The sequence below is a fragment of the Rana temporaria genome, chromosome 4 (genome assembly GCF_905171775.1).
Source record: "Rana temporaria chromosome 4, aRanTem1.1, whole genome shotgun sequence".
NCBI lineage: Eukaryota > Metazoa > Chordata > Amphibia > Anura > Ranidae > Rana > Rana temporaria.
This window is the reverse complement of record NC_053492.1, coordinates 25,499,056-25,519,984: the sequence shown is the minus strand read 5'-3', so window position 1 is coordinate 25,519,984 and position 20,929 is coordinate 25,499,056. Positions and strand designations below refer to the sequence as shown.

General features: G+C 41.9%; 27 non-coding genes across 27 annotated transcripts; all 27 read right to left on the bottom strand.

The window, feature by feature from the left end:
- Positions 1–209: 209 nt before the first annotated feature.
- TRNAL-UAA lies at positions 210–292 on the bottom strand. Its single transcript has one exon. It is a non-coding gene; the product is annotated as a tRNA-Leu (tRNA).
- Positions 293–441: 149 nt separating this feature from the next.
- TRNAL-UAA lies at positions 442–524 on the bottom strand. Its single transcript has one exon. It is a non-coding gene; the product is annotated as a tRNA-Leu (tRNA).
- Positions 525–1,701: 1,177 nt separating this feature from the next.
- On the bottom strand, positions 1,702–1,784 carry TRNAL-UAA. The gene has a single exon. It is a non-coding gene; the product is annotated as a tRNA-Leu (tRNA).
- A 149-nt stretch (positions 1,785–1,933) lies between these two features.
- Positions 1,934–2,016, bottom strand: TRNAL-UAA. The gene has a single exon. It is a non-coding gene; the product is annotated as a tRNA-Leu (tRNA).
- Positions 2,017–2,725: 709 nt separating this feature from the next.
- TRNAL-UAA lies at positions 2,726–2,808 on the bottom strand. The gene has a single exon. It is a non-coding gene; the product is annotated as a tRNA-Leu (tRNA).
- Positions 2,809–3,102: 294 nt separating this feature from the next.
- Positions 3,103–3,185, bottom strand: TRNAL-UAA. Its single transcript has one exon. It is a non-coding gene; the product is annotated as a tRNA-Leu (tRNA).
- Positions 3,186–3,839: 654 nt separating this feature from the next.
- Positions 3,840–3,922, bottom strand: TRNAL-UAA. The gene has a single exon. It is a non-coding gene; the product is annotated as a tRNA-Leu (tRNA).
- Positions 3,923–4,206: 284 nt separating this feature from the next.
- On the bottom strand, positions 4,207–4,289 carry TRNAL-UAA. Its single transcript has one exon. It is a non-coding gene; the product is annotated as a tRNA-Leu (tRNA).
- Positions 4,290–5,329: 1,040 nt separating this feature from the next.
- Positions 5,330–5,412, bottom strand: TRNAL-UAA. Its single transcript has one exon. It is a non-coding gene; the product is annotated as a tRNA-Leu (tRNA).
- A 649-nt stretch (positions 5,413–6,061) lies between these two features.
- Positions 6,062–6,144, bottom strand: TRNAL-UAA. Its single transcript has one exon. It is a non-coding gene; the product is annotated as a tRNA-Leu (tRNA).
- Positions 6,145–6,438: 294 nt separating this feature from the next.
- TRNAL-UAA lies at positions 6,439–6,521 on the bottom strand. The gene has a single exon. It is a non-coding gene; the product is annotated as a tRNA-Leu (tRNA).
- Positions 6,522–7,115: 594 nt separating this feature from the next.
- On the bottom strand, positions 7,116–7,198 carry TRNAL-UAA. The gene has a single exon. It is a non-coding gene; the product is annotated as a tRNA-Leu (tRNA).
- A 284-nt stretch (positions 7,199–7,482) lies between these two features.
- Positions 7,483–7,565, bottom strand: TRNAL-UAA. Its single transcript has one exon. It is a non-coding gene; the product is annotated as a tRNA-Leu (tRNA).
- A 1,040-nt stretch (positions 7,566–8,605) lies between these two features.
- Positions 8,606–8,688, bottom strand: TRNAL-UAA. The gene has a single exon. It is a non-coding gene; the product is annotated as a tRNA-Leu (tRNA).
- Positions 8,689–9,370: 682 nt separating this feature from the next.
- Positions 9,371–9,453, bottom strand: TRNAL-UAA. The gene has a single exon. It is a non-coding gene; the product is annotated as a tRNA-Leu (tRNA).
- A 2,633-nt stretch (positions 9,454–12,086) lies between these two features.
- TRNAL-UAA lies at positions 12,087–12,169 on the bottom strand. The gene has a single exon. It is a non-coding gene; the product is annotated as a tRNA-Leu (tRNA).
- A 294-nt stretch (positions 12,170–12,463) lies between these two features.
- On the bottom strand, positions 12,464–12,546 carry TRNAL-UAA. The gene has a single exon. It is a non-coding gene; the product is annotated as a tRNA-Leu (tRNA).
- Positions 12,547–12,835: 289 nt separating this feature from the next.
- TRNAL-UAA lies at positions 12,836–12,918 on the bottom strand. The gene has a single exon. It is a non-coding gene; the product is annotated as a tRNA-Leu (tRNA).
- A 294-nt stretch (positions 12,919–13,212) lies between these two features.
- TRNAL-UAA lies at positions 13,213–13,295 on the bottom strand. Its single transcript has one exon. It is a non-coding gene; the product is annotated as a tRNA-Leu (tRNA).
- A 209-nt stretch (positions 13,296–13,504) lies between these two features.
- Positions 13,505–13,587, bottom strand: TRNAL-UAA. Its single transcript has one exon. It is a non-coding gene; the product is annotated as a tRNA-Leu (tRNA).
- Positions 13,588–13,881: 294 nt separating this feature from the next.
- Positions 13,882–13,964, bottom strand: TRNAL-UAA. The gene has a single exon. It is a non-coding gene; the product is annotated as a tRNA-Leu (tRNA).
- Positions 13,965–14,655: 691 nt separating this feature from the next.
- On the bottom strand, positions 14,656–14,738 carry TRNAL-UAA. The gene has a single exon. It is a non-coding gene; the product is annotated as a tRNA-Leu (tRNA).
- Positions 14,739–15,032: 294 nt separating this feature from the next.
- On the bottom strand, positions 15,033–15,115 carry TRNAL-UAA. Its single transcript has one exon. It is a non-coding gene; the product is annotated as a tRNA-Leu (tRNA).
- Positions 15,116–15,429: 314 nt separating this feature from the next.
- On the bottom strand, positions 15,430–15,512 carry TRNAL-UAA. Its single transcript has one exon. It is a non-coding gene; the product is annotated as a tRNA-Leu (tRNA).
- Positions 15,513–15,806: 294 nt separating this feature from the next.
- On the bottom strand, positions 15,807–15,889 carry TRNAL-UAA. Its single transcript has one exon. It is a non-coding gene; the product is annotated as a tRNA-Leu (tRNA).
- A 1,434-nt stretch (positions 15,890–17,323) lies between these two features.
- On the bottom strand, positions 17,324–17,406 carry TRNAL-UAA. The gene has a single exon. It is a non-coding gene; the product is annotated as a tRNA-Leu (tRNA).
- Positions 17,407–17,701: 295 nt separating this feature from the next.
- TRNAL-UAA lies at positions 17,702–17,784 on the bottom strand. Its single transcript has one exon. It is a non-coding gene; the product is annotated as a tRNA-Leu (tRNA).
- Between the last annotated feature and the right edge of the window lie 3,145 nt (positions 17,785–20,929).

Below are 20,929 nucleotides of genomic sequence, written 5' to 3'. Positions count from 1 at the left end.
TTCAATAAAAGGCAGTAAAGCATATTGAAATACCAGGAGTAGGGTTTGAATCCATCAGGATAGTCCAACAACCTAACCACTTGGGCATTCTGATGCCTTATGCTTTGATGTTTCATTTCATGCTAGGCAATCTGGTATTATTGACTAGTGAGCCACTCTTGTAGGGTTGGATTGCCATAAACAACAGTAAAGAAGTTACTTTTCATGCATACCAGGAGTGGGGTTTGAACCCACGAGGATATACATCCATTGGATCTTAAGTCCAACGCCTTAACCACTCGGCCATCCTGGTGCTCTAGGTTTGCCACACCTGGTATTTTTTTCATGCAAGGCAACTTGATGTTTCCTTTCATGCTAGGCAATCTGGTATTATTGACTAGTGAGGCACTCTTGTAGGGTTGGATTGCCATAAACAACAGTAAAGAAGTTACTTTTCATGCATACCAGGAGTGGGGTTTGAACCCACGAGGATATACATCCATTGGATCTTAAGTCCAACGCCTTAACCACTCGGCCATCCTGGTGCCCTAGGTTTGCCACACCTGGTATTTTTTTCATGCAAGGCAACAAGGTATTATTGAAAAATGAGACACTCATGGAGGGTTGAATTTCAATAAAAGACGGTAAAGCATATTGAAATACCAGGAGTAGGGTTTGAAACCATCAAAATAGTCCAACAACCTAACCACTTGGGCCTTATGCTTTGATGTTTCCTTTCATGCTAGGCAATCTGGTATTATTGACTAGTGAGCCACTCTTGTAGGGTTGGATTGCCATAAACAACAGTAAAGAAGTTACTTTTCATGCATACCAGGAGTGGGGTTTGAACCCACGAGGATATACATCCATTGGATCTTAAGTCCAACGCCTTAACCACCCGGCCATCCTGGTGCCCAAGGTTTGCCACACCTGGTATTTTTTTCATGCAAGGCAACAAGGTATTATTGACAAATTGACAAATTAACCACTCGGCCATCCTGGTGCCCAAGGTTTGCCACACCTGGTGTTTTTTTCATGCAAGGCAACAAGGTATTATTGACAAATGAGACACTCATGGAGGGTTGGATTTCAATAAAAGACGGTAAAGCATATTGAAATACCAGGAGTAGGGTTTGAAACCATCAAAATCTGGTATTATTTTTGATGCTAGGCAATCTGGTATTATTGACTAGTGAGCCACTCTTGTAGGGTTGGATTGCCATAAACAACAGTAAAGAAGTTACTTTTCATGTATACCAGGAGTGGGGTTTGAACCCACGAGGATATACATCCATTGGATCTTATGTCCAACGCCTTAACCACTCGGCCATCCTGGTGCCCAAGGTTTGGCACACCTGGTATTTTTTTCATGCAAGGCAACAAGGTATTATTGACAAATTGACAAATTAACCACTCGGCCATCCTGGTGCCCAAGGTTTGCCACACCTGGTATTTTTTTCATGCAAGGCAACAAGGTATTATTGACAAATGAGACACTCACGGAGGGTTGGATTTCAATAAAAGGCAGTAAAGCATATTAAAATACCAGGAGTAGGGTTTGAATCCATCAGGATAGTCCAACAACCTAACCACTTGGGCATTCTGATGCCTTATGCTTTGATGTTTCATTTCATGCTAGGCAATCTGGTATTATTGACTAGTGAGCCACTCTTGTAGGGTTGGATTGCCATAAACAACAGTAAAGAAGTTACTTTTCATGCATACCAGGAGTGGGGTTTGAACCCACGAGGATATACATCCATTGGATCTTAAGTCCAACGCCTTAACCACTCGGCCATCCTGGTGCTCTAGGTTTGCCACACCTGGTATTTTTTTCATGCAAGGCAACTTGATGTTTCCTTTCATGCTAGGCAATCTGGTATTATTGACTAGTGAGGCACTCTTGTAGGGTTGGATTGCCATAAACAACAGTAAAGAAGTTACTTTTCATGCATACCAGGAGTGGGGTTTGAACCCACGAGGATATACATCCATTGGATCTTAAGTCCAACGCCTTAACCACTCGGCCATCCTGGTGCCCTAGGTTTGCCACACCTGGTATTTTTTTCATGCAAGGCAACAAGGTATTATTGAAAAATGAGACACTCATGGAGGGTTGAATTTCAATAAAAGACGGTAAAGCATATTGAAATACCAGGAGTAGGGTTTGAAACCATCAAAATAGTCCAACAACCTAACCACTTGGGCCTTATGCTTTGATGTTTCCTTTCATGCTAGGCAATCTGGTATTATTGACTAGTGAGCCACTCTTGTAGGGTTGGATTGCCATAAACAACAGTAAAGAAGTTACTTTTCATGCATACCAGGAGTGGGGTTTGAACCCACGATGATATACATCCATTGGATCTTAAGTCCAACGCCTTAACCACCCGGCCATCCTGGTGCCCAAGGTTTGCCACACCTGGTATTTTTTTCATGCAAGGCAACAAGGTATTATTGACAAATTGACAAATTAACCACTCGGCCATCCTGGTGCCCAAGGTTTGCCACACCTGGTGTTTTTTTCATGCAAGGCAACAAGGTATTATTGACAAATGAGACACTCATGGAGGGTTGGATTTCAATAAAAGACGGTAAAGCATATTGAAATACCAGGAGTAGGGTTTGAAACCATCAAAATCTGGTATTATTTTTGATGCTAGGCAATCTGGTATTATTGACTAGTGAGCCACTCTTGTAGGGTTGGATTGCCATAAACAACAGTAAAGAAGTTACTTTTCATGTATACCAGGAGTGGGATTTGAACCCACGAGGATATACATCCATTGGATCTTAAGTCCAACGCCTTAACCACTCGGCCATCCTGGTGCCCAAGGTTTGCCACACCTGGTGTTTTTTTCATGCAAGGCAACAAGGTATTATTGACAAATGAGACACTCATGGAGGGTTGGATTTCAATAAAAGACGGTAAAGCATATTGAAATACCAGGAGTAGGGTTTGAAACCATCAAAATAGTCCAACAACCTAACCACTTGGGCATTCTGATGCCTTATGCTTTGATGTTTCCTTTCATGCGAGGCAATCTGGTATTATTGACTAGTGAGCCACTCTTGTAGGGTTGGATTGCCATAAACAACAGTAAAGAAGTTACTTTTCATGTATACCAGGAGTGGGGTTTGAACCCACGAGGATATACATCCATTGGATCTTAAGTCCAACGCCTTAACCACTCGGCCATCCTGGTACCCAAGATTTGCCACACCTGGTGTTTTTTTCATGCAAGGCAACAAGGTATTATTGACAAATGAGACACTCATGGAGGGTTGGATTTCAATAAAAAACGGTAAAGCATATTGAAATACCAGGAGTAGGGTTTGAAACCATCAAAATAGTCCAACAACCTAACCACTTGGGCATTCTGATGCCTTATGCTTTGATGTTTCCTTTCATGCTAGGCAATCTGGTATTAATTGACTAGTGAGCCACTCTTGTAGGGTTGGATTGCCATAAACAACAGTAAAGAAGTTACTTTTCATGCAGTGGGGTTTGAACCCACGAGGATATACATCCATTGGATCTTAAGTCCAACGCCTTAACCACTCAGCCATCCTGGTGCCCAAGGTTTGCCACACCTGGTATTTTTTTCATGCAAGGCAACAAGGTATTATTGACAAATGAGACACTCATGGAGGGTTGGATTTCAATAAAAGACAGTAAAGCATATTGAAATACCAGGAGTAGGGTTTGAAACCATCAAAATAGTCCAACAACCTAACCACTTGGGCCTTATGCTTTGATGTTTCCTTTCATGCTAGGCAATCTGGTATTATTGACTAGTGAGCCACTCTTGTAGGGTTGGATTGCCATAAACAACAGTAAAGAAGTTACTTTTCATGCATACCAGGAGTGGGGTTTGAACCCACGAGGATATACATCCATTGGATCTTAAGTCCAACGCCTTAACCACTCGGCCATCCTGGTGCCCAAGGTTTGCCACACCTGGTGTTTTTTTCATGCAAGGCAACAAGGTATTATTGACAAATGAGACACTCATGGAGGGTTGGATTTCAATAAAAGACGGTAAAGCATATTGAAATACCAGGAGTAGGGTTTGAAACCATCAAAATAGTCCAACAACCTTACCACTTGGGCCTTATGCTTTGATGTTTCCATTCATGCTAGGCAATCTGGTATTATTGACTAGTGAGCCACTCTTGTAGGGTTGGATTGCCATAAACAACAGTAAAGAAGTTACTTTTCATGCATACCAGGAGTGGGGTTTGAACCCACGAGGATATACATCCATTGGATCTTAAGTCCAACGCCTTAACCACTCGGCCATCCTGGTGCCCTAGGTTTGCCACACCTGGTATTTTTTTCACGCAAGGCAACAAGGTATTATTGACAAATGAGACACTCACGGAGGGTTGGATTTCAATAAAAGGCAGTAAAGCATATTAAAATACCAGGAGTAGGGTTTGAATCCATCAGGATAGTCCAACAACCTAACCACTTGGGCATTCTGATGCCTTATGCTTTGATGTTTCCTTTCATGCTAGGCAATCTGGTATTATTGACTAGTGAGCCACTCTTGTAGGGTTGGATTGCCATAAACAACAGTAAAGAAGTTACTTTTCATGTATAACAGGAGTGGGGTTTGAACCCACGAGGATATACATCCATTGGATCTTAAGTCCAACGCCTTAACCACTCGGCCATCCTGGTGCACAAGGTTTGCCACACCTGGTGTTTTTTTCATGCAAGGCAACAAGGTATTATTGACAAATGAGACACTCATGGAGGGTTGGATTTCAATAAAAGACGGTAAAGCATATTGAAATACCAGGAGTAGGGTTTGAAACCATCAAAATAGTCCAACAACCTAACCACTTGGGCATTTTGATGCCTTATGCTTTGATGTTTCCTTTCATGCTAGGCAATCTGGTTTTATTGACTAGTGAGCCACTCTTGTAGGGTTGGATTGCCATAAACAACAGTAAAGAAGTTACTTTTCATGCAGTGGGGTTTGAACCCACGAGGATATACATCCATTGGATCTTAAGTCCAACGCCTTAACCACTCGGCCATCCTGGTTCCCAAGGTTGGCCACACCTGGTATTTTTTTCATGCAAGGCAACAAGGTATTATTGACAAATGAGACACTCATTGAGGGTTGGATTTCAATAAAAGACAGTAAAGCATATTGAAATACCAGGAGTAGGGTTTGAATCCATCAGGATAGTCCAACAACCTAACCACTTGGGCATTCTGATGCCTTCTGCTTTGATGTTTCCTTTCATGCTAGGCAATCTAGTATTATTGACTAGTGAGCCACTCTTGTAGGGTTGGATTGCCATAAACAACAGTAAAGAAGTTACTTTTCATGCATACCAGGAGTGGGGTTTGAACCCACGAGGATAAACATCCATTGGATCTTAAGTCCAACGCCTTAACCACTCGGCCATCCTGGTGCCCAAGGTTTGCCACACCTGGTATTTTTTTCATGCAAGGCAACAAGGTATTATTGACAAATTGACAAATTAACCACTCGGCCATCCTGGTGCCCAAGGTTTGCCACACCTGGTGTTTTTTTCATGCAAGGCAACAAGGTATTATTGACAAATGAGACACTCATGGAGGGTTGGATTTCAATAAAAGACGGTAAAGCATATTGAAATACCAGGAGTAGGGTTTGAAACCATCAAAATCTGGTATTATTGACTAGTGAGGCACTCTTGTAGGGTTGGATTGCCATAAACAACAGTAAAGAAGTTACTTTTCATGCATACCAGGAGTGGGGTTTGAACCCACGAGGATATACATCCATTGGATCTTAAGTCCAACGCCTTAACCACTCGGCCATCCGGGTGCCCTAGGTTTGCCACACCTGGTATTTTTTTCATGCAAGGCAACAAGGTATTATTGAAAAATGAGACACTCATGGAGGGTTGGATTTCAATAAAAGACGGTAAAGCATATTGAAATACCAGGAGTAGGGTTTGAAACCATCAAAATCTGGTATTATTTTTGATGCTAGGCAATCTGGTATTATTGACTAGTGAGCCACTCTTGTAGGGTTGGATTGCCATAAACAACAGTAAAGAAGTTACTTTTCATGTATACCAGGAGTGGGGTTTGAACCCACGAGGATATACATCCATTGGATCTTAAGTCCAACGCCTTAACCACTCGGCCATCCTGGTGCCCAAGGTTTGCCACACCTGGTGTTTTTTTCATGCAAGGCAACAAGGTATTATTGACAAATGAGACACTCATGGAGGGTTGGATTTCAATAAAAGACGGTAAAGCATATTGAAATACCAGGAGTAGGGTTTGAAACCATCAAAATAGTCCAACAACCTAACCACTTGGGCATTCTGATGCCTTATGCTTTGATGTTTCCTTTCATGCGAGGCAATCTGGTATTATTGACTAGTGAGCCACTCTTGTAGGGTTGGATTGCCATAAACAACAGTAAAGAAGTTACTTTTCATGTATACCAGGAGTGGGGTTTGAACCCACGAGGATATACATCCATTGGATCTTAAGTCCAACGCCTTAACCACTCGGCCATCCTGGTACCCAAGATTTGCCACACCTGGTGTTTTTTTCATGCAAGGCAACAAGGTATTATTGACAAATGAGACACTCATGGAGGGTTGGATTTCAATAAAAAACGGTAAAGCATATTGAAATACCAGGAGTAGGGTTTGAAACCATCAAAATAGTCCAACAACCTAACCACTTGGGCATTCTGATGCCTTATGCTTTGATGTTTCCTTTCATGCTAGGCAATCTGGTATTAATTGACTAGTGAGCCACTCTTGTAGGGTTGGATTGCCATCCATTGGATCTTAAGTCCAACGCCTTAACCACTCAGCCATCCTGGTGCCCAAGGTTTGCCACACCTGGTATTTTTTTCATGCAAGGCAACAAGGTATTATTGACAAATGAGACACTCATGGAGGGTTGGATTTCAATAAAAGACAGTAAAGCATATTGAAATACCAGGAGTAGGGTTTGAAACCATCAAAATAGTCCAACAACCTAACCACTTGGGCCTTATGCTTTGATGTTTCCTTTCATGCTAGGCAATCTGGTATTATTGACTAGTGAGCCACTCTTGTAGGGTTGGATTGCCATAAACAACAGTAAAGAAGTTACTTTTCATGCATACCAGGAGTGGGGTTTGAACCCACGAGGATATACATCCATTGGATCTTAAGTCCAACGCCTTAACCACTCGGCCATCCTGGTGCCCAAGGTTTGCCACACCTGGTGTTTTTTTCATGCAAGGCAACAAGGTATTATTGACAAATGAGACACTCATGGAGGGTTGGATTTCAATAAAAGACGGTAAAGCATATTGAAATACCAGGAGTAGGGTTTGAAACCATCAAAATAGTCCAACAACCTTACCACTTGGGCCTTATGCTTTGATGTTTCCATTCATGCTAGGCAATCTGGTATTATTGACTAGTGAGCCACTCTTGTAGGGTTGGATTGCCATAAACAACAGTAAAGAAGTTACTTTTCATGCATACCAGGAGTGGGGTTTGAACCCACGAGGATATACATCCATTGGATCTTAAGTCCAACGCCTTAACCACTCGGCCATCCTGGTGCCCTAGGTTTGCCACACCTGGTATTTTTTTCACGCAAGGCAACAAGGTATTATTGACAAATGAGACACTCACGGAGGGTTGGATTTCAATAAAAGGCAGTAAAGCATATTAAAATACCAGGAGTAGGGTTTGAATCCATCAGGATAGTCCAACAACCTAACCACTTGGGGATTCTGATGCCTTATGCTTTGATGTTTCCTTTCATGCTAGGCAATCTGGTATTATTGACTAGTGAGCCACTCTTGTAGGGTTGGATTGCCATAAACAACAGTAAAGAAGTTACTTTTCATGTATAACAGGAGTGGGGTTTGAACCCACGAGGATATACATCCATTGGATCTTAAGTCCAACGCCTTAACCACTCGGCCATCCTGGTGCACAAGGTTTGCCACACCTGGTGTTTTTTTCATGCAAGGCAACAAGGTATTATTGACAAATGAGACACTCATGGAGGGTTGGATTTCAATAAAAGACGGTAAAGCATATTGAAATACCAGGAGTAGGGTTTGAAACCATCAAAATAGTCCAACAACCTAACCACTTGGGCATTTTGATGCCTTATGCTTTGATGTTTCCTTTCATGCTAGGCAATCTGGTTTTATTGACTAGTGAGCCACTCTTGTAGGGTTGGATTGCCATAAACAACAGTAAAGAAGTTACTTTTCATGCAGTGGGGTTTGAACCCACGAGGATATACATCCATTGGATCTTAAGTCCAACGCCTTAACCACTCGGCCATCCTGGTTCCCAAGGTTGGCCACACCTGGTATTTTTTTCATGCAAGGCAACAAGGTATTATTGACAAATGAGACACTCATTGAGGGTTGGATTTCAATAAAAGACAGTAAAGCATATTGAAATACCAGGAGTAGGGTTTGAATCCATCAGGATAGTCCAACAACCTAACCACTTGGGCATTCTGATGCCTTCTGCTTTGATGTTTCCTTTCATGCTAGGCAATCTAGTATTATTGACTAGTGAGCCACTCTTGTAGGGTTGGATTGCCATAAACAACAGTAAAGAAGTTACTTTTCATGCATACCAGGAGTGGGGTTTGAACCCACGAGGATATACATCCATTGGATCTTAAGTCCAACGCCTTAACCACTCGGCCATCCTGGTGCCCAAGGTTTGCCACACCTGGTATTTTTTTCATGCAAGGCAACAAGGTATTATTGACAAATTGACAAATTAACCACTCGGCCATCCTGGTGCCCAAGGTTTGCCACACCTGGTGTTTTTTTCATGCAAGGCAACAAGGTATTATTGACAAATGAGACACTCATGGAGGGTTGGATTTCAATAAAAGACGGTAAAGCATATTGAAATACCAGGAGTAGGGTTTGAAACCATCAAAATCTGGTATTATTGACTAGTGAGGCACTCTTGTAGGGTTGGATTGCCATAAACAACAGTAAAGAAGTTACTTTTCATGCATACCAGGAGTGGGGTTTGAACCCACGAGGATATACATCCATTGGATCTTAAGTCCAACGCCTTAACCACTCGGCCATCCGGGTGCCCTAGGTTTGCCACACCTGGTATTTTTTTCATGCAAGGCAACAAGGTATTATTGAAAAATGAGACACTCATGGAGGGTTGGATTTCAATAAAAGACGGTAAAGCATATTGAAATACCAGGAGTAGGGTTTGAAACCATCAAAATAGTCCAACAACCTAACCACTTGGGCCTTATGCTTTGATGTTTCCTTTCATGCTAGGCAATCTGGTATTATTGACTAGTGAGCCACTCTTGTAGGGTTGGATTGCCATAAACAACAGTAAAGAAGTTACTTTTCATGTATACCAGGAGTGGGGTTTGAACCCACGAGGATATACATCCATTGGATCTTAAGTCCAACGCCTTAACCACTCGGCCATCCTGGTGCCCAAGGTTTGCCACACCTGGTGTTTTTTTCATGCAAGGCAACAAGGTATTATTGACAAATGAGACACTCATGGAGGGTTGGATTTCAATAAAAGACGGTAAAGCATATTGAAATACCAGGAGTAGGGTTTGAAACCATCAAACTAGTCCAACAACCTAACCACTTGGGCATTCTGATGCCTTATGCTTTGATGTTTCCTTTCATGCGAGGCAATCTGGTATTATTGACTAGTGAGCCACTCTTGTAGGGTTGGATTGCCATAAACAATAGTAAAGAAGTTACTTTTCATGCAGTGGGGTTTGAACCCACGAGGATATACATCCATTGGATCTTAAGTCCAACGCCTTAACCACTCGGCCATCCTGGTGCCCTAGGTTTGCCACACCTGGTATTTTTTTCATGCAAGGCAACAAGGTATTATTGACAAATTGACAAATTAACCACTCGGCCATCCTGGTGCCCAAAGTTTGCCACACCTGGTATTTTTTTCATGCAAGGCAACAAGGTATTATTGACAAATGAGACACTCATGGAGGGTTGGATTTCAATAAAAGACAGTAAAGCATATTGAAATACCAGGAGTAGGGTTTGAATCCATCAGGATAGTCCAACAACCTAACCACTTGGGCATTCTGATGCCTTATGCTTTGATGTTTCCTTTCATGCTAGGCAATCTGGTATTATTGACTAGTGAGCCACTCTTGTAGGGTTGGATTGCCATAAACAACAGTAAAGAAGTTACTTTTCATGCATACCAGGAGTGGGGTTTGAACCCACGAGGATATACATCCATTGGATCTTAAGTCCAACGCCTTAACCACTCGGCAATCCTCGTGCCCAAGGTTTGCCACACCTGGTATTTTTTTCATGCAAGGCAACAAGGTATTATTGACAAATGAGACACTCATGGAGGGTTGGATTTCAATAAAAGACGGTAAAGCATATTGAAATACCAGGAGTAGGGTTTGAAACCATCAAAATAGTCCAACAACCTAACCACTTGGGCATTTTGATGCCTTATGCTTTGATGTTTCCTTTCATGCTAGGCAATCTGGTATTATTGACTAGTGAGCCACTCTTGTAGGGTTGGATTGCCATAAACAACAGTAAAGAAGTTACTTTTCATGCAGTGGGGTTTGTACCCACGAGGATATACATCCATTGGATCTTAAGTCCAACGCCTTAACCACTCGGCCATCCTGGTGCCCTAGGTTTGCCACACCTGGTATTTTTTTCATGCAAAGCAACAAGGTATTATTGACAAATTGACAAATTAACCACTCGGCCATCCTGGTGCCCAAGGTTTGCCACACCTGGTGTTTTTTTCATGCAAGGCAACAAGGTATTATTGACAAATGAGACACTCATGGAGGGTTGGATTTCAATAAAAGACGGTAAAGCATATTGAAATACCAGGAGTAGGGTTTGAAACCATCAAAATCTGGTATTATTGACTAGTGAGGCACTCTTGTAGGGTTGGATTGCCATAAACAACAGTAAAGAAGTTACTTTTCATGCATAACAGGAGTGGGGGTTTGAACCCACGAAGATATACATCCATTGGATCTTAAGTCCAACGCCTTAACCACTCGGCCATCCTGGTTCCCAAGGTTGGCCACACCTGGTATTTTTTTCATGCAAGGCAACAAGGTATTATTGACAAATGAGACACTCATGGAGGGTTGGATTTCAATAAAAGACAGTAAAGCATATTGAAATACCAGGAGTAGGGTTTGAAACCATCAACATAGTGCAACAACCTAACCACTTGGGCTTTATGCTTTGATGTTTCCTTTCATGCTAGGCAATCTGGTATTATTGACTAGAGAGCCACTCTTGTAGGGTTGGATTGCCATAAACAACAGTAAAGAAGTTACTTTTCATGCATACCAGGAGTGGGGTTTGGACCCACGAGGAAATACATCCATTGGATCTTAAGTCCAACGCCTTAACCAATCGGCCATCCTGGTGCCTTAGGTTTGCCACACCTGGTATTTTTTTCATGCAAGGCTACAAGGTATTTTTGACAAATGAGACACTCACGGAGGGTTGGATTTCAATAAAAGACAGTAAAGCATATTAAAATACCAGGAGTAGGATTTGAATCCATCAGGATAGTCCAACAACCTATCCACTTGGGCATTCTGATGCCTTATGCTTTGATGTTTCCTTTCATGCTAGGCAATCTGGTATTATTGACTAGAGAGCCACTCTTGTAGGGTTGGATTGCCATAAACAACAGTAAAGAAGTTACTTTTCATGTATACCACGAGTGGGGTTTGAACCCACGAGGATATACATCCATTGGATCTTAAGTCCAACGCCTTAACCACTCGGCCATCCTGGTGCCCTAAGTTTGCCACACCCGGTATTTTTTTCATGCAAGGCAACAAGGTATTATTGACAAATGAGACACTCATGGAGGGTTGGATTTCAATAAAAGACAGTAAAGCATATTGAAATACCAGGAGTAGGGTTTGAAACCATCAAAATAGTGCAACAACCTAACCACTTGGGCTTTATGCTTTGATGTTTCCTTTCATGCTAGGCAATCTGGTATTATTGACTAGAGAGCCACTCTTGTAGGGTTGGATTACCATAAACAACAGTAAAGAAGTTACTTTTCATGCATACCAGGAGTGGGGTTTGAACCCACGAAGATATACATCCATTGGATCTTAAGTCCAACGCCTTAACCACTCGGCCATCCTGGTGCCCTAGGTTTGCCACACCTGGTATTTTTTTCATGCAAGGCAACAAGGTATTATTGACAAATGAGACACTCATGGAGGGTTGGATTTCAATAAAAGACAGTAAAGCATATTGAAATACCAGGAGTAGGGTTTGAATCCATCAGGATAGTCCAAAAACATAACCACTTGGGCATTCTGATGCCTTATGCTTTGATGTTTCCTTTCATGCTAGGCAATCTGGTATTATTGACTAGTGAGCCACTCTTGTAGGGTTGGATTGCCATCATCAACAGTAAAAAAGTTACTTTTCATGCATACCAGGAGTGGGGTTTGAACCCACGAGGATATACATCCATTGGATCTTAAGTCCAACGCCTTAACCATTCGGCCATCCTGGTGCCCTAGGTTTGTCACACCTGGTATTTTTTTCATGCAAGGCAACAAGGTATTATTGACAAATGAGACACTCATGGAGGGTTTCAATAAAAGACAGTAAAGCATATTAAAATACCAGGAGTAGGGTTTGAATCCATCAGGATAGTCCAACAACCTAACCACTTGGGCATTCTGATGCCTTATGCTTTGATGTTTCCTTTCATGCTAGGCAATCTGGTATTATTGACTAGTGAGCAACTCTTGTAGGGTTGGATTGCCATAAACAACAGTAAAGAAGTTACTTTTCATGCATACCAGGAGTGGGGTTTGAACCCACGAGGATATACATCCATTGGATCTTAAGTCCAACGCCTTAACCACTCGGCCATCCTGGTACCCTAGGTTTGCCACACCTGGTATTTTTTTCATGTAAGGCAACAAGGTATTATTGACAAATGAGACACTCATGGAGGGTTGGATTTCAATAAAAGACAGTCAAGCATATTGAAATACCAGGAGTAGGGTTTGAATCCATCAGGATAGTCCAAAAACCTAACCACTTGGGCATTCTGATGCCTTATGCTTTGATGTTTCCTTTCGTGCTAGGCATTCTGGTATTATTGTCTAGTAAGCCACTCTTGTAGGGTTGGATTGCCATAATCAACAGTAAAAAACTTACTTTTCATGCATACCAGGAGTGGGGTTTGAACCCACGAGGATATACATCCATTGGATCTTAAGTCCAACGCCTTAACCACTCGGCCATCCTGGTGCCCTAGGTTTGCCACACCTGGTATTTTTTTCATGCAAGGCAACAAGGTATTATTGACAAATAAGACACTCATGGAGGGTTTCAATAAAAGACAGTAAAGCATATTAAAATACCAGGAGTAGGGTTTGAATCCATCCATATTGACTAGTGAGCCACTCTTGTAGGGTTGGATTGCCATAAACAACAGTAAAGAAGTTACTTTTCATGCATACCAGGAGTGGGGTTTGAACCCACGAGGATATACATCCATTGGATCTTAAGTCCAACGCCTTAACCACTCGGCCATCCTGGTGCCCTAGGTTTGCCACACCTGGTATTTTTTTCATGCAAGGCAACAAGGTATTATTGACAAATGAGACACTCATGGAGGGTTGGATTTCAATAAAAGACAGTAAAGCATATTGAAATACCAGGAGTAGGGTTTGAATCCATCAGGATAGTCCAAAAACATAACCACTTGGGCATTCTGATGCCTTATGCTTTGATGTTTCCTTTCATGCTAGGCAATCTGGTATTATTGACTAGTGAGCCATTCTTGTAGGGTTGGATTGCCATAAACAACAGTAAAGAAGTTACTTTTCATGCATACCAGGAGTGGGGTTTGAACCCACGAGGATATACATCCATTGGATCTTAAGTCCAACGCCTTAACCACTCGGCCATCCTGGTGCCCTAGGCTTGCCCCACCTGGTATTTTTTTCATGCAAGGCAACAAGGTATTATTGACAAATGAGACACTCATGGAGGGTTGGATTTCAATAAAAGACAGTAAAGCATATTGAAATACCAGGAGTAGGGTTTGAATCCATCAGGATAGTCCAAAAACCTAACCACTTGGGCATTCTGATGCCTTATGCTTTGATGTTTCCTTTCGTGCTAGGCATTCTGGTATTATTGTCTAGTGAGCCACTCTTGTAGGGTTGGATTGCCTTAAACAACAGTAAAAAAGTTACTTTTCATGCATACCAGGAGTGGGGTTTGAACGCACGAGGATATACATCCATTGGATCTTAAGTCCAACGCCTTAACCACTCGGCCATCCTGGTGATCTAGGGCTGCCACACCTGGTATTTTTTTCATGCAAGGCAACAAGGTATTATTGACAAATGAGACACTCATGGAGGGTTGGATTTCAATAAAAGACAGTCAAGCATATTGAAATACCAGGAGTAGGGTTTGAATCCATCAGGATAGTCCATAAACCAAACCACTTGGGCATTCTGATGCCTTATGCTTTGATGTTTCCTTTCATGCTTTGATGTTTCCTTTCATGCTAGGCAATCTGGTATTATTGACTAGTGAGCCACTCTTGTAGGGTTGGATTGCCTTAAACAACAGTAAAAAAGTTACTTTTCATGCATACCAGGAGTGGGGTTTGAACCCACGAGGATATACATCCATTGGATCTTAAGTCCAACGCCTTAACCACTCGGCCATCCTGGTGCCTTAGGTTTGCCACACCTGGTATTTTTTTCATGCAAGGCAACAAGGTATTATTGACAAATGAGACACTCATGGAGGGTTGGATTTCAATAAAAGACAGTAAAGCATATTGAAATACCAGGAGTAGGGTTTGAATCCATCAGGATAGTCCAAAAACATAACCACTTGGGCATTCTGATGCCTTATGCTTTGATGTTTCCTTTCATGCTAGGCAATCTGGTATTATTGACTAGTGAGCCACTCTTGTAGGGTTGGATTGCCATAAACAACAGTAAAGAAGTTACTTTTCATGCATACCAGGAGTGGGGTTTGAACCCACGAGGATATACATCCATTGGATCTTAAGTCCAACGCCTTAACCACTCGGCCATCCTGGTGCCCTAGGCTTGCCCCACCTGGTATTTTTTTCATGCAAGGCAACAAGGTATTATTGACAAATGAGACACTCATGGAGGGTTGGATTTCAATAAAAGACAGTCAAGCATATTGAAATACCAGGAGTAGGGTTTGAATCCATCAGGATAGTCCATAAACCAAACCACTTGGGCATTCTGATGCCTTATGCTTTGATGTTTCCTTTCATGCTTTGATGTTTCCTTTCATGCTAGGCAATCTGGTATTATTGACTAGTGAGCAACTCTTGTAGGGTTGGATTGCCATAAACAACAGTAAAGAAGTTACTTTTCATGCATACCAGGAGTGGGGTTTGAACCCACGAGGATATACATCCATTGGATCTTAAGTCCAACGCCTTAACCACTCGGCCATCCTGGTGCCCTAGGTTTGCCACACCTGGTATTTTTTTCATGCAAGGCAACAAGGTATTATTGACAAATGAGACACTCATGGAGGGTTGGATTTCAATAAAAGACAGTAAAGCATATTGAAATACCAGGAGTAGGGTTTGAATCCATCAGGATTGTCCAAAAACCTAACCACTTGGGCATTCTGATGCCTTATGCTTTGATGTTTCCTTTCATGCTAGGCAATCTGGTATTATTGACTAGTGAGCCACTCTTGTAGGGTTGGATTGCCTTAAACAACAGTAAAAAAGTTACTTTTCATGCATACCAGGAGTGGGGTTTGAACCCACGAGGATATACATCCATTGGATCTTAAGTCCAACGCCTTAACCACTCGGCCATCCTGGTGACCTAGGCTTGCCACACCTGGTATTTTTTTCATGCAAGGCAACAAGGTATTATTGGTATAAGGAAGGGAAATGGGATAGGGGAATCTGCGCTAGGTGAAAGCAATAATAAAGCAATTAAGGGTGGGTCCCGGGAGGGACGTCCTGCAGCTGAACACAAATGTTTAGATACAAAAACAAAAAAAAAACGTATGGAAAAAGACAGTGCAGCGCTAGACAAAATATAACATCAAGTGTGAAAAGTGTGTCAATAGAATATTTAAATAAATAAATAAACCATGAATGAAAAATTATATAAGTGAAATATAAAAATAACTCAATCTAATATGGCAATTATCCTCTGAAGTAAACAGGACTGTTGCAAAAAATAAACATGATAACTAAACCTGTGATGCCTAAAACAAATGTATTTCTGCAGTGAAGCCAGAGAACCTATCTCAGTGTTCCAACAAATCAGTGTAAATTATGCCACATAAATAATCACAGTGATAATGATACACAGTGTTTCAGTATAAGTCCATGTTTCATGGAAAGTATAAATAAAGTTGAATAAAGGTGAGTAAAATTAAATAGAGTCCACAAAGGAAAAAAAGTGAAGGAGGGGTTTTGTAGTCCCCTCAGGTGAAGATGAGTAAAATTAAATAGAGTCCACAAAAGAAAAAAAACGCGGGGGAGGGGTTTTGTAGTCCCCTCAGGTGAAGATGGTAAAAGAGCAGAAGATCCACCAAAAGACCGCAGATGGAAATAGGAGGAAGCAATCCACAGACAATCCAATGTAAAGAGAAATGGAGGCTTACCGGAAAGCCTGTGACCCGACCTTCTCAGGAAGGGTCTAAACAGGCGTGTTGGGATACAAACGTCCCTCAGGCAGTGGAGATGGATCGATATCCTTCACGAATCAAACGTCAGGGTCCACAGCGTCGTAGCTCCTCGTATGGGTCAGGGATGACAGCACTCACAGAGATTTGTAGCAACGGTGGTCAGCAGATGTCATATGAAAAAAGGAAAAATTTCCATGGTATAGCCTGCTTGATATTGGTTTATTTAAAAATTCAATTAAAAATCCATTAAAAAGATTTCCCATACATAGGGAACAAATGTTCCCTTAAGTCCAACGCCTTAACCACTCGGCCATCCTGGTGCCCTAGGTTTGCCACACCTGGTATTTTTTTCATGCAAGGCAACAAGGTATTATTGACAAATGAGACACTCATGGAGGGTTGGATTTCAATAAAAGACAGTAAAGCATATTGAAATACCAGGAGTAGGGTTTGAATCCATCAGGATAGTCCAAAAACCTAACCACTTGGGCATTCTGATGCCTTATGCTTTGATGTTTCCTTTCATGCTAGGCAATCTGGTATTATTGACTAGTGAGCCACTCTTGTAGGGTTGGATTGCCATAATCAACAGTAAAGAAGTTACTTTTCATGCATACCAGGAGTGGGGCTTGAACCCACGAGGATATACATCCATTGGATCTTAAGTCCAACGCCTTAACCACTAGGCCATCCTGGTGCCCCGAGGTTTGTCACACCTGGTATTTTTTTCATGCAAGGCAACAAGGTATTATTGACAAATGAGACACTCATGGAGGGTTGGATTTCAATAAAAGACAGTAAAGCATATTAAAATACCAGGAGTAGGGTTTGAATCCATCAGGATAGTCCAAAAACCTAACCACTTGGGCATTCTGATGCCTTATGCTTTGATGTTTCCTTTCATGCTAGGCAATCTGGTATTATTGACTAGTGAGCCACTCTTGTAGGGTTGGATTGCCATAAACAACAGTAAAGAAGTTACTTTTCATGCATACCAGGAGTGGGGTTTGAACCCACGAGGATATACATCCATTGGATCTTAAGTCCAACGCCTTAACCACTCGGCCATCCTGGTGCCCTAGGTTTGCCACACCTGGTATTTTTTTCATGCACGGCAACAAGGTATTATTGACAAATGAGACACTCATGGAGGGTTGGATTTCAATAAAAGACGGTAAAGCATATTGAAATACCAGGAGTAGGGTTTGAAACCATCAAAATAGTCCAACAACCTAACCACTATATACTGTATATCACCAGCAGCCACTGGTTGTTTTACTATAGTATTTCAAAACCTGGTTGATGCATTCCAGGGTTGCAACCTTTCAGTAAATTTACAAACATTTTGTAAAATCCGTAATTTTTGCATCTGTCCATAAATGTCTATTATGAACTTGTAGTCTGTATGTCCATAATGGACATTTATGGACAGATGCAAAAATTACAGATTTTACAAACTGTTTGCAAATTTACTGACGGTTGGCAACCCTGATGCATACTCTATAATTTCCACTAGATGGCTGCACTTGCCTACTTTTGTTGGTCTACATATGCATAATTGAACAGTAAGGCCCGGATTCACAAAGCACTTGCGCCGACGTATCTCGAGATACGCCGCATAAGTGCAAATATGCGCCGTCGTATCTGTGCGCCTGACTCAGAAACTAAGATACCCCTGAAAATAGGCTTCATCCGACCAACGTAACTTGCCTACGCCGCCGTAGTAGGCGCATATTTACGCTGGTCGTACTTGGCGCTCCCATGGATTTTCTATTCACATATGTAAATGAGGCAGATACGCCGATTCACGAACGTACGTCAGTCCGACGCAGTGCGTGTAAAGTCATACGTCCGGCGCAAAGTTATGCCCCATAAAGGAGGTGTAACTCAGCAGCATCCATCTAAAGGGAACACAAAGGCAGTGATCCGGCGTATCTTAGGGAGTAGTTCCGACGTGATTCTGAGCATGCACACTGGGATGCGTCTACGGGACTGCGCATGCGCCGTTCGTTATACGTATCTGTCTGGCGCTTGGCCCATCATTTGCATGGGGTCACGCCTCATTTGCATGGCTCACGCCCACTTCCACATACGCCGGCTTACGCCTAGGAAACCCAGCACAGTTTTGGCAGCACTGGCTTTGTGAATCCAGTGCTTGCCTCTCTGCGCTGCGTCGGCGTAGTGTAAAGGAGATACGCTATGGCGGCATAAATATGAGCCGCTGTATGTGAATCCGGGCCTAACTGTTTACAGGTCTAGGAACACAGCAGTGCCATTTAATGCTTAAAGTGGAGGTTCACCCAAAAACTCAATTTTTAACCTTAGATTGGGCCTAATTACGGGAAGCAGAATCGGGTGTTTTGTTTAAAATCAATGCAGTACTTACCTTTTTTGAGATAGATGTTCTAGCCGCTTCCGGGTATGGGCTGCCGGACTGGGCGTTCCTACTTGATTGACAGCCTTCCGACCTCGCATACAGCGCGTCACCAGTTTCCGAAAGTAGCCGAACGTCGGTGCGCAGGCGCCGTATAATGCCGCACCGACGTTCGGCAACTCGTGACGCGCTGTATGCGACCGTCGGAAGGCTGTCAATCAAATAGGAACGCCCAGTCCCGAAGACCATACCCGGAAGCGGCGGGAGAACATCTATCTCAAAAAAGGTAAGTACTGCATTGATTTTAACCAAAACACCCGATTCTGCTTCCCGTAATTAGGCCCAATCTAAGGTTCAAATTTTTTTTTCGGGTGAACTCCCGCTTTAAACAACAATAGGAAATTAAGATTCTGTATGCTAGTTGAATCTAAGCAATAACAGCTTGTGTTATAATTAATGTTAACAAAATTTACATACTTTTTTTAATCCTACTTTGACCCTGACCTTTGACTTATGCTGTGATCTTTGACCCTATGGCAGTGAAAGCTGACCTGAACATAAACTTGACACTGTCCTAGATCAAAACCTGATCTAGCTATTTTTAAAATGTATTAACTTTTAGGACGTGATCATCGTTTTTGTAAAAGCCATCTGAGTGGCCAATTAGCCGCTGAATTTCTTTACAGGTGGTAACTAGCTTACCATAGAGCCCATGGTGAGTTGGAAGGTCTCTGATGCTATGGTATAGGAAACTGAAAGCGATGAGTGCTATTGGCACTTCTGGTTTCCCTGGATGTAAACAGCATAATAAAAAAAAAAGGAAAGCATTTGATCACACTGATCACACTGATCTTGGTTTGATCAGATGCTTTTAGGGCAGAGGAGACATCTAGGGTCTAAAAGATCCCTGATTTGTCTATAAAGAATAACTGTCATGTGCCTATTGCTATCACAAATGATGTTTACATGACTTGTGACAGCAATAAAAGTGATAAAAATAATGTAACTCCTTGGCACTGGCTACCGCTGGCCCTTTAAGGGGTTTGCTATGCAAGGAGGCAGGGCAGGACTTATGGCCATTTGACTGTCGTGATTGGCTGTCATGGCGGTCACATGATCGGAAAAGTCCCAATCACAAGCATCGATCAAGAACTTTCCGTGAGCTGTCGATCACTGTGCTCTCGGCACAGCACTGTTGTTGCTATTGCACGCAGCAAGAGGCCACATATTTGTTTGTGTTCAGCGCCAACTGCTTAAGAAAAGTGTTACATTTTTTTTTTTTTTATATAAATAAAAATGTTTAACCACTTCAGCCCCGGACCATATGGCTGCCCAAAGACCAGAGCACTTTTCGTGATTCGGCACTGCGTCGCTTTAACTGACAATTGCGCGGACGTGCGACGTGGTTCCCAAACAAAATTGATGTCCTTTTTTTCCCCACAAATAGAGCTTTCTTTTGGTGGTATTTGATCGCCTCTGTGTTTTTTTATTTTTTTTGCGCTATAAACAAAAATAGAGCAACAATTTTGAAAAAAAATTAATATTTTTGCTTTTTGCTGTAATAAATATCCACAAAAAAGATATACATTTTTTTCCCTCAGTTTAGACCGATACGTATTCTTCTACATATTTTTGGTAAAAAAAAAAAAACACGCAATAAGCGTTTATTGATTGGTTTGCGCAAAAGTTATAGCGTCTACAAAATAGGGGATAGTTTTATGGCATTTTTATTAATAATTTTTTTTACTAGTAATGGTGGCGATCAGCGATTTTTATCATGACTGTGACATTATGGCGGACACATTGAACACTTTTGGCGCTATTTTGGGACCATTCACATTTATAC